Source organism: Delphinus delphis, chromosome 19 (genome assembly GCF_949987515.2).
Source record: "Delphinus delphis chromosome 19, mDelDel1.2, whole genome shotgun sequence".
Lineage (NCBI taxonomy): Eukaryota > Metazoa > Chordata > Mammalia > Artiodactyla > Delphinidae > Delphinus > Delphinus delphis.
Window position 1 is genome coordinate 14,054,270 of NC_082701.1, and position 14,632 is coordinate 14,068,901.

At 38.9% G+C, this 14,632-nt stretch overlaps 1 protein-coding gene across 8 annotated transcripts in view; it reads left to right on the forward strand.

The window, feature by feature from the left end:
• BPTF (bromodomain PHD finger transcription factor) overlaps positions 1 to 14,632 on the forward strand; it is a 140,725-nt gene that overhangs the window by 18,340 nt on the left and 107,753 nt on the right. The window lies entirely within an intron of this gene.

The window sequence follows — 14,632 nt, forward strand, 5'->3', positions numbered from 1 at the left end:
TTGATTTTTGTGTATTGATCTTTGTGACCTTGTTAAACTCAACTGTTAGTCTAATAGATTTTTTTTTTTTTTTGTAGATTTCTTGGGATTTTCTACATAGGTAATCATGTTGCCTGGCAAATAGAGATGATTTTATGTTTTCCTTTTCCAAGCTGGATTTTCTTTTTCTTATTGAAGTATAATTGATTTACAATATTGTGTTAGTTTCAGGTGTACAGCAGGGTGATTCAGTTTTATTTAATTCTTTTTTTCGATTCTTTTCCATTATATTTTATTATAAGATATTGAATATAGTTCCCTCTGCTATACAGTAAATCTTTGTTGTTTATCTGTTTTATGTAAAGGTAGTGTGTATCTGTTAATCCCATACTCCCAATTTATCCCTGTCCCCCCTTCCCCTTTGGTAACCATAAGTTTGTTTTCTATGTCTGTGAGTCTGTTTCTGTTTTGTAAATAAGTTCATTTTTACTATTTTTTTAGATTCCACATATAAATGATATCATATAATATTTGTCTTTCTCTGTCTGACTTAACTTCACTTAGTATGATTTCCTCTAGGTTCATCCATGTTGCTGCAAATGGCATTGTTTCATTGTGGTTTTATGGCTGAGTAATATTCCGTTGTGTATATATACCACATGTTCTTTATCCATTCCTCTGTTGATGGACACTTAGGTTGCTTCCACGTCTTGACTATCGTAAAAATTGGTTTCTAATTTAACTTCATATGTCAGAGAACATACTGGGTATGACTAAAAATGTTTAAAAAATGAAGTCATTTGAGATTTGTTTTATGACCCAAAGCATTGTCTGTTTAGGTGAATATTCCATGTGTACTAGGAAATAAGAGTCTGCTGCTGTTGGGTAGAGTGTTCCATAAATGTGATTAACTGTTGTTGATAGTGTTCTTAAAGTCTTCTATATCCTTGCGGATTTTCCATCTACTTGTTCTGTTGATTACTAAGAGAGGAGTGTTGAAATCTACAACTATTGTTATAGATTTGTTCTCTGTCTCCTTGCAGTACTGTATGTTTATGCCTTATATATTTTGTGGCTCTGTTATTAGGTTCATAAACATTTATGGTTGTTGGTCTTTTGATTATTTGACCCCTTTATCATTATGAAATGACCTTCTTTACTCTGGTAATATTCTTTGCTTAAAATCTACTGTTTGATATTAATATAACCAGTTCAGCATCTTTCTTTTTGAATAGTGTTAGCATGGTGTATCTTTTTCCACCCTTTTCCTTTTAGTTTGTACTATGTCATATATATATATATATATATATATTTTTTTTTTTTTGCCGTGCTGCATGGCATGCGGGATCTTACCCCATCCAGGGATCGAACCCGTGCCTCCTGCGGTGGGAGCGCAGAGTCTTAACCACTGGACCTCTATGGAAGTCCCTAGTATATATTTTAAAGGGGTTCCTTGTTTTGTTTTTTTAAAAAGCCAGTCTTCTGACAGTGAATTTAGGCTATTTACACTTAATATAATTTTTTTTTTTTTCTTTTTTGGACGTGCCTCACAGCTTGGTTTGCAGGGTCAGTTCCCTGACCAGTGATTGAATCCGTGCCCTTGGTAGTAAAGCATGGAGTCCTAACCACTGGACTGCCAGGAAATTCCCATCTTTTTTTTTTTTGGTTCCTCTGTTTCCCTTTCCTGCCTGCTTTTGGATTAGTTGAACATTGCCCTATTTTAATTTATTAGCTTTTTGGTTTATGTCTGTGCTATTTTTTTAGTGGTTCCTCTAGGAATTACAAAATACTTATCTACTTAAAGTTAGCATTTTATCCCTTTAAGTAAAATTTAAAAGTGTCACAACCATAGAGGTTCCCTTATCCTAGCCCTCTCCCCAATGCTATAAGTGTCGTATATATCTACAGTTGTCCCTCTGTATCTGTGGGGGATTGATTCCCAGGACCCTTGTGGATACCAAAGTCTCTGGATGTCAGATCCCTTGTATAAAGTGGCTCCGTACAGTTGGCCCTCTGTATCAGACTCTACATACATTAAAGCTCCACTAGATGATGTTACAATTTTTGCTCTCAACCACTGTACATATATATATATATTTTAACTGTACGTATTTTAAAGAGTTTAACTGTACGTATGCTTAAGAGTTGAAACAACCTTTTTTGTTTGTTTTTTAATTTCTTGTTCTTCCTTTATTCCTGAAAGTCCAGTTTTCACTCTGGTATCATTTCTGTTTCTTTTACCATTTTTACCATTTGTTTTTTTGTTGTTCTTTCATAATTGAGATTTTATTGGCTGTTTTGAGGATCAGTACACAGACATTTCAATTTGTACAAATTCTTAACATACATACCAAAACTCTAAAAAATCATGTAGTTGTGATTCTTTTCTGAACAGTTATTCCAGTGACTTTCCAACTTAAAATGTGGAGGCAAATTTTCCTTGACAGGATATCAAGTACCAGTATCTTCAAATATTGATATGCTGTTACATCATTAAGTCTCACTAATTCACAATTTAATATCACATACACTACATACTAAAATTGTCGATCGTCTACAGCACATTAACAAAATTACTAGAAGAACTGGACTACCATGATCAAAGATGTTACAGAGTACACAAAATTCTGACCAGGAGAGCCAAGATCAAGGAGTGAGTGGTTTGCTTTAGGAAACTCTGTTAGTTTTCCTTCATCTGAAATGTTTTTATTTTGCCTGAATTGTGAAAGAGTATTTTTGAAGGATATAGAATGCTGGGTTGATATTTCTCTAAGCACTTTAAAGATGTCCCATTCTCTGCGGTTATTTGAATTATTGTTCTCTCATATGTAATGTTGTTTTTTCTCTTGCTGCTTTGTAGATTTTTCTTTAGCTATATGTTCTGGAATTCCTTCTGTACTCTGGCTTGCGGGGGCGGGGGGGGGGGGGCTTTTCTTGATCTACTGGCTAGAAAGATGTGAGTTTCTTGTAGATTCTGTAGTTGGAGCCTCCCTTGAGGCAGGGGCCGGAAGAGGGGGAAAAAAGTAAAATAACAACAAAACAGGGGATTTCCCTCATGCTCTTCAGCACACAGGGGACCCTTTTCCTCAGTCCTCTGCCTGAAAGACAGGGCTTCTCTGAGTTTTTTCTGTTCATGCTTTTTGCCGTAGATTCACTGTGAGCTTGTTCTATTCCAGGAGAGAAAATAGGGAAACAGTCCTCTGCTTGTTGTTTGTTGTTGCCTCTTCTAGTTTCGACTCCCCTACCTGGTCCTTGTGCTTTTGCTTCCCCCCCTCCCCCCCATAATCCTTTGGTGGTTGCTTTTTCTGTATTTTGTCCAGAGTTTTCAGTTTAGTGGAGCCATTATCTCCAGTGAGCTTATTACTCCATCTTGGCTTGGCTTTGGACCACATTCTTTTTGTGAGCTGCATAGTGTTCCCTTGTGCGGAAGTACAATATTATAGTTTTTTGTTTTAGCCAGTTCCTTACTGGGTGGACATTTAGGTTATATACAGCTTTGGCACTGTTGCAAACAGTGCCAAAATGAATGTACATGTGAGTTATGTTATATGGTAAATTCTTAGAAAGGGGATTGCTAGATTAAAAGGTATGTATTATTCTGTAATTTTTCATAGATATTTACATATAGTATGCTTCTGGATTTTATTTGCTATTTTTAACTTTATTTTAATAACTATGATTGACCCATCATTTCTTTTGTGGAGGGGGTGGTACATGTCTTTTGTTATTAGGTTTTGGTGTCGCTGTTATCCTGGTTTTTTTTTAATCTTTTTTTTATCCTGGTTTTTTTAAGAGGACTTTTAAAATCTTTTCTTCTTTTTCTGTCCTCTGGAATGTTTTGAAAACCATCCTGGCTGGGTGCTGTTTTAGGGGCAAGAGCTCGCTGACATCTTCTTCAGTTTCTCCCATAATTATTGGTTTGTTTTCTGTTCTTTGATTTAGTTTTGGTGTTTGGTAATTCTCTGACGGTCATCCTTTCACCCAGGTTTTAGACTTTATTAGCATTCTTTTAATAGCTTCTGTACCTGTGGCAAGTTCCCCTTTATCATCACCAATTTTATTTATTGTGCTTGGTCCCACCTTTTCTTGATTAGGTTAGTTCTAGTTGTGCCCTGTAGATTGCCTGTCTGTCCTCTTTACTCACTCTTCTACCTCCTCTTTGTGGACATTTGAATTTGTGACCTGCGTTCATGTTAGCTATTTAGTCAGTCTACTAGAGCTGTTAAGATTAAAAAGAAGTGTCTTAAAGTCTCCTGCTACTATTCTGTTTCTGTCCAGTTCTTCTTGAATTTCTTATAGTTTTGCTTTATATTGTTTGATGCCAATTTATTTGGTTTATTAATTCATGCAGCAACTAATTCAGGAATCTGCTATGTACCAGGAAGTGTAATAAGTACTAGGCCTGAGAAGCCAAACAAAAATTGTCCTGGGCTTCCCTGGTGGCACAGTGGTTAAGAATCTGCCTGCCAATGCAAGGGACACAGGTTCGAGCCCTGGCCTGGGAAGATCCCATATGCTGCGGAGCAACTAAGCCCATGCGCTACAACTACTGAGCCTGAGCTCTAGAGCCCGCAAGCCAGAACTACTGAGCCCACGTGCCACAGCTACTGAAGTCTACGCCCCTAGAGCCCGTGCTCCGCAGCAAGAGAAGCCACAACAGTGATAAGCCCGTGCACCGCAACAAAGAGTTAGCCCTCGCTCACCGCAACTAGAGAAAGCCCACGCGCAGCAACGAAGACCCAACGCAGCCAATAAATTAAAAAAAAAAAAAAATTGTCCTGGCCTTTGTGGAAGTTGCAGTCTAGTGGAGGCATATGTTAATTGAATGAAACTGTAAGGCTTTTAAGTGTGATAAAATACTATGAGGGAAAAGAGCTGAATGAATGAGGAGCTGGCCACTTGACAGAGTGGGAGAGAGTATTCTAGGTAGAGAGAACAGCTGTGGGGAGGCAGCGAGATTTGCATGATCCAGGAGGCCAGTGTGGCTGAAGCAGAAAGGAGAGGGGGAGGCTGAGTTTGGAGCAGTAGCCAGGGCGTACCTCACAGAGGGCCCTGTAGGTCTCAGGAAGGAGTTTGGATTTTAATCCAAGTATGGTGGGGACTCACTGAAAGGCTTAAAGTTGGGGATTGGCACAATCATATTTACTTTTTATTAAGTTGTTCATAACTGTTATATCTTCATTGTAGACTGCATCCTTTATCATTACAAAATCTTTGTTCCATTTAGGGATTTAAAAATTTTTGCTTTGAATTAAACTTTTGTAACTCCTTTTTATTTCCATTTCCTACAAAGAGAAGTGTACCTGGGACATCCTGTTGAAAATAGCTAGTAAGCAGTTGGAAATAATGTCTCTGGAGTTCTGAAGCGAGGTCTGGGTAGAGAAATGCATTTAGAAGTCATTGATATTTGGGTGGTAATTGAGTCCACTGATAACTGGGGGAAAGCAGGAGAATCTGCTGAGGACTAAACTTTGGGGAATTTTGCACGTGTAAGAGAGGTGTTTGGCAGAGGGACAGCTGGTCAGGGAAATTGAGTCCTGGGTGGCACAGGAAATTCAAGAAGGATGTTGTGGCCAAATATGTCAGATGTTTTCAAAGAGAGGATAGGTAAAACAGGTGGTATGTTACAGCACTTTCTATCCCAGGTATCGGTTGATGTTTACAAGTTTGCAGTTAATTTAATAATCTTATTTAATCTTACTCTGTATTTAGGCTGTAACATGATATGTCCTGTTAGCTATATATATTGAAAAAATTGAAACAAATAATTGAAACAATTAGAAGTAAGGAGCTTTAGAACAGATTTTCTGAACTTTTTGCTTTTACTTTACGTAATTTCAAATATGCAGAAAAGCTGAAAGAATAGTACAATGAACACCCAGTATACCCTTCTCTTGGATTCACCGATTTTTGTTGTTTATAAATTTATCTATTTATTTATTTATGGCTGCATTGGTCTTTGTTGCTGCGCGCGGGCTTTCTCTAGTTGCGGCGAGGTGGGGGCTACTCTTCCTCGTGTGTGCGGGCTTCTCATTGCGGTGGCTTCTCTTGCAGAGCACGGGCTCTAGGTGCGGGGGCTTCAGTAGTTGTGGCTCGCGGGCTGTAGAGCGCAGGCTCAGTAGTTGTGGTGCATGGACTTAGTTGCTCCGCAGCATGTGGGATCTTCCTGGACCAGGGCTCGAACCCGTGTACCCTGCATTGGCAGGCGATTCTTAACCACTGCACCATCAGGGAAGTCCCGGATTCACCAATTTTTATAAACATTTTTGCCATATTTGGTTACTCAGTCTTTTAAAATTTTCTTTTTGCTGAACCACTGAATAGTAAGTTGTAGACATAATAGCACTTCACCTCTAAATACTTCAGCATACTCAAGACATTTAATTTAACATGGATATAACATTACATTTCAAATTTCCCCAATTGTCCTCTATTGCTGTTTTGTTTCTTTATCCAAGATTCAGTCAAGGGTCTTGTATTGCTTTTAGTTGACATCTCTTTTGTTCCTTTAATTTAGAGCTCTTCTGTCACTTTTGGAGAGGGAAGGGTTCTTTTGTGACAGTGACATTTTTTCATTGTCCAGGCCAATTGTCTTTAGAATGTCTCACTGTTTGGGTTTATCTGTGTTTCCGATAGAAACACACATTATATAGAGAGTTATGGGGTCTAGAAGTATGAAAACACTATAAATATTCTTCTTAGAATTAATACAATAAAAATGTATGAACCAAACTGAAAAATCTACTGTGGCATCTGGATTTTAATCTTGGCATGACCTCACCCCTGGACCTCTAGTTTTGCTTCTGGGTATCATTTGTTGAACACACTTTTTTTGTTTGTTTTTTTTTTGGTTATTACAATAAAACATGGTCTGTGCTCTCAGGGAGTTAACAAATGAGCTGGGGGCACATGAGTAATTGCCTGTAATATAAATGCACTCACACTATAATGGAGAGCTGTACAAAGTGTCAGAGAAGCACAGTGCCTGGAGGCACAGGAGAGGACAGAAGAGGCGACATTTGATCAGGGCCTTGGAAAAGGTCTAGGATTTCTTGCAGCTTCAGCAAATTAAGGCAATATCTGCTTAAAATGTACAGAGAAGTTTTTAAATTAAAAAAGCGAGAAATTAACAAATACAGATGGTGCCCCACGGTGCATATTTTAAAAACCCAAGCATGTAGAAAAGGACCCCAAGCAACAGTTAACACTTGGTGAATATTGTTGCCAGTTCTTCCAAAGAGCTCAGAGAAGAGAGCATCCCTATAGACTCTATGAAGTAGAATTCTATTGTGGAATTAAAAGGAGTGGGAAGTTTTGCCTTAGCCACTGTCAGGTTGTTCAGATAATGTACATAGTAGCATATTCTTCTATTAAGGTAATAATCTGTCACATGGGCCAGAATCCTTGTTTAGTCAAGAAACTCTCTCCCTTGGGCTTCCCTGGTGGCACAGTGGTTAAGAATCCACCTGCCAGTGCAGAGGACATGGGTTTGAGCCCTGGTTTGGGAAGATCCCATGTGCCGCGGAGCAACTAAGCCCGTCCGCCACAACTACTGAGCATGCACTCTAGAGCCCTCGAGCCACAACTACTGAGCCCATGTGCCACAACTACTGAAGCCCTCACACCTAGAGCCCGTGCTCCACAACAAGAGAAGCCACCGCAATGAGAAGCCTGCTCACCGCAATGAAGAGTAGCCCCCACTCGCCTCAACTAGAGAAGGCCCGCATGGAGCAACGAAGACCCAACGCAGCCAAAAATAAAATAAATAAATTTAAAAAAAGAAACTCTCTCCCTTAACCTAGACTGTGTTGGAAATTCACTGACAAATTCTTGCTGTTTGGTTCCCGTACCCGCTCCCCACCCCCATGCAGACCACTTCCATCCATAGCATTTTCTTCTTGTAGGCTATTAATGTCTTTGATTAGGCTTCAGCTTCCTTTCACACCTGTCCTATTCTAACCATACCTTCTTAGGCAGCTTCTTGATTCTCTTGTTTGAGTTTCCAAAAAAGCCCCACTTTTTGCTTGGTAGTGGGAATATCCAATTTCGGTAAAGCTGTGATTTTCACACTTGGCTGCACATCAGAATTATCTGGGGAGAAAGATAAAAATACAGATTACTGAGCTTCACCTGGGGTTCTGTAAATTTGAATTGCATTTTGATACTCTACTTTTAACAGTTTGCCATGTGATTTTGCTGCACTTCTGGTTTTAGGATGGATAGTTTTCAAGGCAGCATGTCAAACTTTAATGTGTACGTGAATCACCCGAAGATTTTGAGAAACTGCAAATCCTAATTTAGTAAGCCTGAGATTCTGACTTTATTTCAAGCCTCATAGATAATGCCAATCACATTTTGAGTAGCAAGCTTTGAAGGTAACTGGAATTAGTGATTTCATCTGATGTGTATTAATTTTTACTCAACAATCTCAGAGGGATAACCTTTTTGAGTTCCAGGGCAGTGGTTCTCAAACTGTGGACCTCAGACCAGCAGTTAGTATCGCATGGGAATTGTTAGAAATGCAAATTGAGACTCTTTCCTAGTCCTTTGAATCAGAAGCTGTTTTAATTAGAATCAGCTCTCCAGGTGATTCTGATGCGCAAAATTTGAAGACCAGTGTTCTAGGACTTCTCATGGTAGTCCTCTATTTATTTACATAGTGAGGAGTGAAAACACATTTCTGACATCTGCAAATAATGTAAAGACATCATTTTCTTGTGTAATTGCATAGGCTAGAGTTTGAAACTACTGATTCTTTCAGCAAAGTGTTTCAATTTTACATATATATATTCTTTTTCATATTCTTTTCCATTATGGTTTATCATAGGCTATTGAATATAGTCACCTGTGCTATGCAGTAGGACCTTGTTGTTTATCCGTCCTATATATAATAGTTTGCGTCTGCTAATCCCACACTCCCAATCCTTCCCTCCTCCACCCCACCCCCACCCCCTGCTTGGCAACCACAAGTCTGTTCTGTATGTCTGTGAGTCAGTTTCTGTTTCACAGATATGTTCATTTGTGTCATATTTTAGATTCCACATGTAAGTGATATCGTATGGTATTTGTCTTTTTTTTTTTCCCTTAAAATTTATTTATTTATTTAGTTTTGGCTGTGTTGGGTCTTCGTTGCTGCGCACGGGCTTTCTCTAGTTGTGGCAAACAGGGCAACTTTTCATTGCGGTGCGCAGGCTTCTTATTGCAGGGGCTTCTCTTGTTGGAGAGCAAGGCCTCTAGGTGCATGAGCTTCAGTAGTTGTGGCACGTGGGCTCAGTAGTTGTGGCTCATGGGCTCTAGAGCGCAGGCTCAGTAGTTGTGGTGCACGGGCTTAGTTGCTCCACGGCATGTGTGATCTTCCCGGACCAGGGTTCGAACCCGTGTCCCCTGCATTGGCAGGCGGATTCTTAACCACTGCACTACCAGGGAAGCCCTGTCTTTCTCTTTCTGATTTACTTCACTTAGTATGATAATCTCTAGGTCCATCCATGTTGCTGCAAATGGCATTATTCTTTTTTATGGCTGAGTAATATTCCTGTGTGTGTGTGTGTGTGTGTGTGTGTGTGTGTGTGTGTGTATGTATTACATCTTCTCTATCCATTCACCTGTCAATGGATGGACATTTAGGTTGCTTCCATGCCTTGGCTATTGTAAATAGTGCTGCTGTGAACATAGGGGTGCATGTGTCTTTTTGAATTATAGTTTTGTCTGGGTATATGCCCAGGAGTAGGATTGCTGGATCATACGGCAACTCTAGTTTTTTGAGGAACCTCCATACTATTTTCCATAGTGGCTGCACCAATTTACATTCTCACCAACAGTGTAGGGAGGGTTCCCTTTTCTCCACACCCTCTCCGGCACTTATTATTTGTAGACTTTTTAATGATGGCCATTCTGACCAGTATGAGGTGGTACCTCATTGTAGTTTTGATTTGCATTACTCTAATAATTAGTGATGATGAGCATCTTTTTGTGTGCCTACTAAACTCCTGATTCTTTCAGTAAATATTTATTAAGTATTCACAGCAGCAGAAATACACAGACAAAACTCCCTGCCCTTAAGGAGATTACATTCTAGTGTTGATATTAACTACTAGTTCATATATATATTATATATATACATCCATTCATCCATAAGCAGTAGATAAAACTGTTTCGCATGGTTCCAAATTATTTATCCTTTTGTAGCAATTTTTTTTTGGTAGCAGTTTCATTTGTTTCATGGTGTTTTTATGATTGATCCATGCCGACATATGTAGCCCTTGACTGCTCTATGGAATTTTATCAAATGGGGAATTCCCTGGTGGTCCACTGGTTAGGACTCCACGCTTTCACTGCCGGGGGCCCGGGTTTGATCCCTGGTCAGGGAACTAGGATCCCGCAAGCCAAGCAGCATGGCCCCCAAAAAAGGATTCTATCAGATGAATGTTCCACAGTTTAATCGTTCCCCTGTTGATGTATATTTTGGTTGTTTCCAGCTTGATTGACCGCTTGCTTTTATACGCAATGTTCAGTGTTCTGCATATGTATAAGGAGAGTTTCTCTAGAGAAGTGTTTTTCTTTCTTTTTTCGGGGGGGGGGGTGGGTTGGGGTGTGGCTTGTGGGATCTTAGTTCCCTGACCAGGGGATCAAACCTGGGCCCTCGGCAGTGAAAGCTCAGAGTCCTAACCACTGGACTGCCAGGGAATTCCTGAGAAGTGTTTTTCAAACTGTGGGCTGCAACCAGCATAATTTAAAAGCAGAAAGAGAATGGAATAGAAGGTATTGGAATGGGATGGAAGAGAAGATATTAGTATAAGAGTAGTGCTTTGTAGAACTTTAGTTTTGGGGTAGGTGTGTAGGTAGATTTAAATGTAAAATGTATTTCTTACTTTGGATCATGGGCAAAAAATTTTCAAACTGCCCCTTCAGGGTTGTGTGCACAACCTTAACCTGACTGTTACTGAATTGCTCTCCAAAGTGGTGACGGCACTTACAGTCCCGAGTGTGGTATACCGGTGTCTCTGTTGTTCTCCGTTCTTCCCAAGTTTGTTTGGATGGACTTTAAAATTTTTGTCCATTGTTGAGTATGAAACAGTATCTCATTGTGGTTTTAATTTGCCTTTTCCTGATGGCTAGTGAGGTTGACGTTAATCCCTTTTTTTTTAATACAGGAAAATTAATATACTTTATCTGCTAGATAGTAGATCAGTGTTGAAAATGGTAATGAGTGTAATCCTCAATGGTATATTATAAATACATTTCCCTGAATAGTTGAAATATCTTGACTTGCTAATACTAATGATTGACAGTTGAGGGGCTTAAGTGGTTTAATTTTATGAGTTTTCTCTTTATACACTGTAATCTGTGCTCACTTCTGTAAACCCAAATCTTTGAATTTGGCAAAATGACCTTATATTTGTATTCATACAAGACCGTCAGTAGCCATTACTGGCAGCATATTAATATTTTTATATATTTGTATAGATACCTGCCCAATATTTTTCTTTTAAAATATTATAATAAAAATATATGCATGTGGTATTTAAGAATATAAAAGGATAAAAAAATTAGTCTTTCTTTTTTTTCCTCCATTTCTCCTCTCCAGGAACAGCTACTTTAAAAAGATTCATATATGACCTCTTTGATGTATATACTTTATTATTGTTCTCTTTTCTTTTTTTGTTTCTAATTTTGTTTCTCAAATGACATTCTAGTCATTGTTCTGTAGCTGGCTTTTTCATCTACTTAATTATACATCTTAAAGATTTCTTATTTCAGCACATGAATTTTACCTTATTCCCGCATGCGTGCTGCAACTAAAAGATCCCCTGTGCCGCAATTAAGACCTGGCGCAGCCTAAATAAATAAATAAAAAAAAATTGAATCGATTTAAACTCCCAATAATGCTTCAGAATGAACTGGCCAGCATTTAATGCTAACTTGTAAAAGTGCTCACGTTGTTCAGTATGTATGTAGTTGTAGTTTGAATAGATACTATTTTGTGGTTTCCAGCTAGATGATAGAATGTAGAATTTATGAACCTTTGTTTGCCTTTCTTCCTTTTACCTTAGAAAGCTAACAGACTTTAGCTTAATATAAAGCTAAATGAACTGTTAAATATTAGAACAATACATGCTTATCCAAAATCTTTCAGAATCTGTGAAAGCTGATATTTTAAAATTAGATATCAAATTAAATTAGACTACTGTTACTCTCTAAGTTAATTTACTACAAAAGAGTACTATCAACAGTTTTTTTTTAAAACATTAACTGCTCTCATTGATAGTCTTGAAATAGCAATTTACTGAGTTTCTCATTATAAAAGGCTTGTATACAGTGTTAGATACTGTTTTAATCAGTACTCTTTTATTTGCAAGCAACAGAAAACCAACATGTTCACTTAAGCAAAAGGGGAGTGGTTTTTGGTTTGTGTGACTGGGAAATTTGATTTTTAAAAATAAATTTATTTATTTATTTATTGTCTGCATTGGGTCTTCATTGCTGTGCACGGGCTTTCTCTAGTTGCGGCGAGCGTGGGCTACTCTTCGTGGTGGTGCGTGGGCTTCTCACTGTGGTGGCTTTCTTGTTGCAGAACCTGGGCTCTAGGTGTGCGGGCTTCAGTAGTTGTGGCACGCGGGCTCTTGAGTGCAGGCTCAGTAGTTGTGGCGCACAGGCCCGGTTGCTCTGCAGCATGTGGGATCTTCCTGGACCAGGGATCGAACCCATGTCCCCTGCATTGGCAGGCGGATTCTTAACCATTGCGCCACCAGGGAAGTCCTGACTGGGAAATTTGAATGACAGGTTCTGTCAGTACTCGTGAGTTATCAATACTTATCTCCCATTTCTGCTTCTGTCTCTTGTCCTTATTCCCTTCTTCCACAAGGGAGGTAAAGGTGGGTTAGCCACATACAGCCTCTGGCCACCTTCATGGAAAGAACGAGCTTCAGATCACTTCTCACTCAGCATCTGAATATAAAATACCAGGCAAGACTCTCACTGGCCTGCTTTGCCAGTGATCAAGAGGTGGAATACTGTGTTTGGGGGCCCCATCAGAATCACATGGTGTAGGGGAAGGGTAATTCTCTAAAGGGAATGATGCTAGCTAATGCTTCCAATAAAACAAACGTGCCAGATCTTTCTTTGGCATAAGAGGTGGGTGTTCAGCTATGGAGGTGGAATGGATACCATGAATAGGTAAATTGTAGGGTAACAAATGATTCAAAGAAGGCTACGAGAATTCAGAAGAGTTTGGGGGAGTTAGAATAGTCTTTTGGAGGAAATGGTACCAGAGTTAAATCTTAGGGTGGTGGTGTTATGTTCCACACCAGTTGGTTTCTTTCTTCATAAGGTCACTTTTATTCATCTTTTTCTTCATTCCCACAGCCAGACTCTGAATCCAGGTCTTTATCTTCTGGGTAGTTGCAGAAGATGCCCTGTGTCTGGTTTGTTCCCCCTGTCCTATTCATTGTATACACTGAAGCCAGAGAAGTCTTTCTGGAACATTCTTCTCATGTCCCTGCCCTGCTGAAAAAGTCTTCATTACTTCATTCAAAGCCATCAACCTACATTACTGCCAGAATAAAGTGCTGTAAAAATGCCTACACCTAACATTTACGGATCCATCTTCTGATCCTAGAACTACTTTTCCAGCCTTTCCTTATGTAATCCTTTACTTGGACTCTGTTTGACAGCATTTTGCGTAAACAGCTGAGAGGAACACAGGGACTGTTTCTATAAGCAGATTTGTCTCATTTGGTGACTTGTGTTTCTTCTCCTGCATTTGAGGGTATTCCTCTAGGTTCAGTCTTCCCTTTAATCCTTTTCTGCTTTCTCTCATTTATACTTTTGCAAATGAGGCCCAAGTAACTTCCAGAAGACAGTGAAATGTACTGGATTACCATCGTGGTGCTTATTACTAGCATGGTGATTCTGTGATTTAATTGAATCTGCGAAAACTGTATCTTTGTAGTAGATGGATATTTGCTGAGATGGAGGAGGTTTCTTTCTTACGATGTAGGCTCGCCAGCAAAGTCTGGCCCAGAGTGATCCCTTGGACTTTTTTCTGCAGAAACTAATGGATATAATCTTATTTGGAAAATCTTTCCAGTGAATGAATATGGGGGGTGCATTGTATAAAATAAAAGATCTTGACCTTTTATATTCTTTAGCATACTTTCTTTTCCTGGTGCCCTGTACCCTTTTAGTTTGTACATGATGAGAATTCACTAGATGTGAGGAGGGCACAGCAATGGGGAAGGGAGGAGGCAGTTAAGAGGTGACCAGCAACCCAAAACCATAGTTAATAAAACTTAGTTAATAAAACAATAGCATAAAAATAAATTTAATGTTAATTGATCTCATAAAAAGTCTGCTATTTAAAAGTACATTTGCTATTCTGTAAATATCATTGGAAAGTGTAATAATAATAATAATGCAGGCATGGGCATGGCAATTCTGGAGAAAATTGTTTCTTTCCATAAGTTTCTTATTAATACCTCATAGACTTGTTCAGAGGATTAAATGAGATCTGCTTGCTTGTTATGAACTAAGGTCTCAAATGCTATATATTGATACATTTACATACATATATATTCCTGGACTGTACATTTCATAAATTGGCGAACAGGCACGCCTCCTGTTGCTTAATTTACAGCTAAAAATTATAATCTGTTGT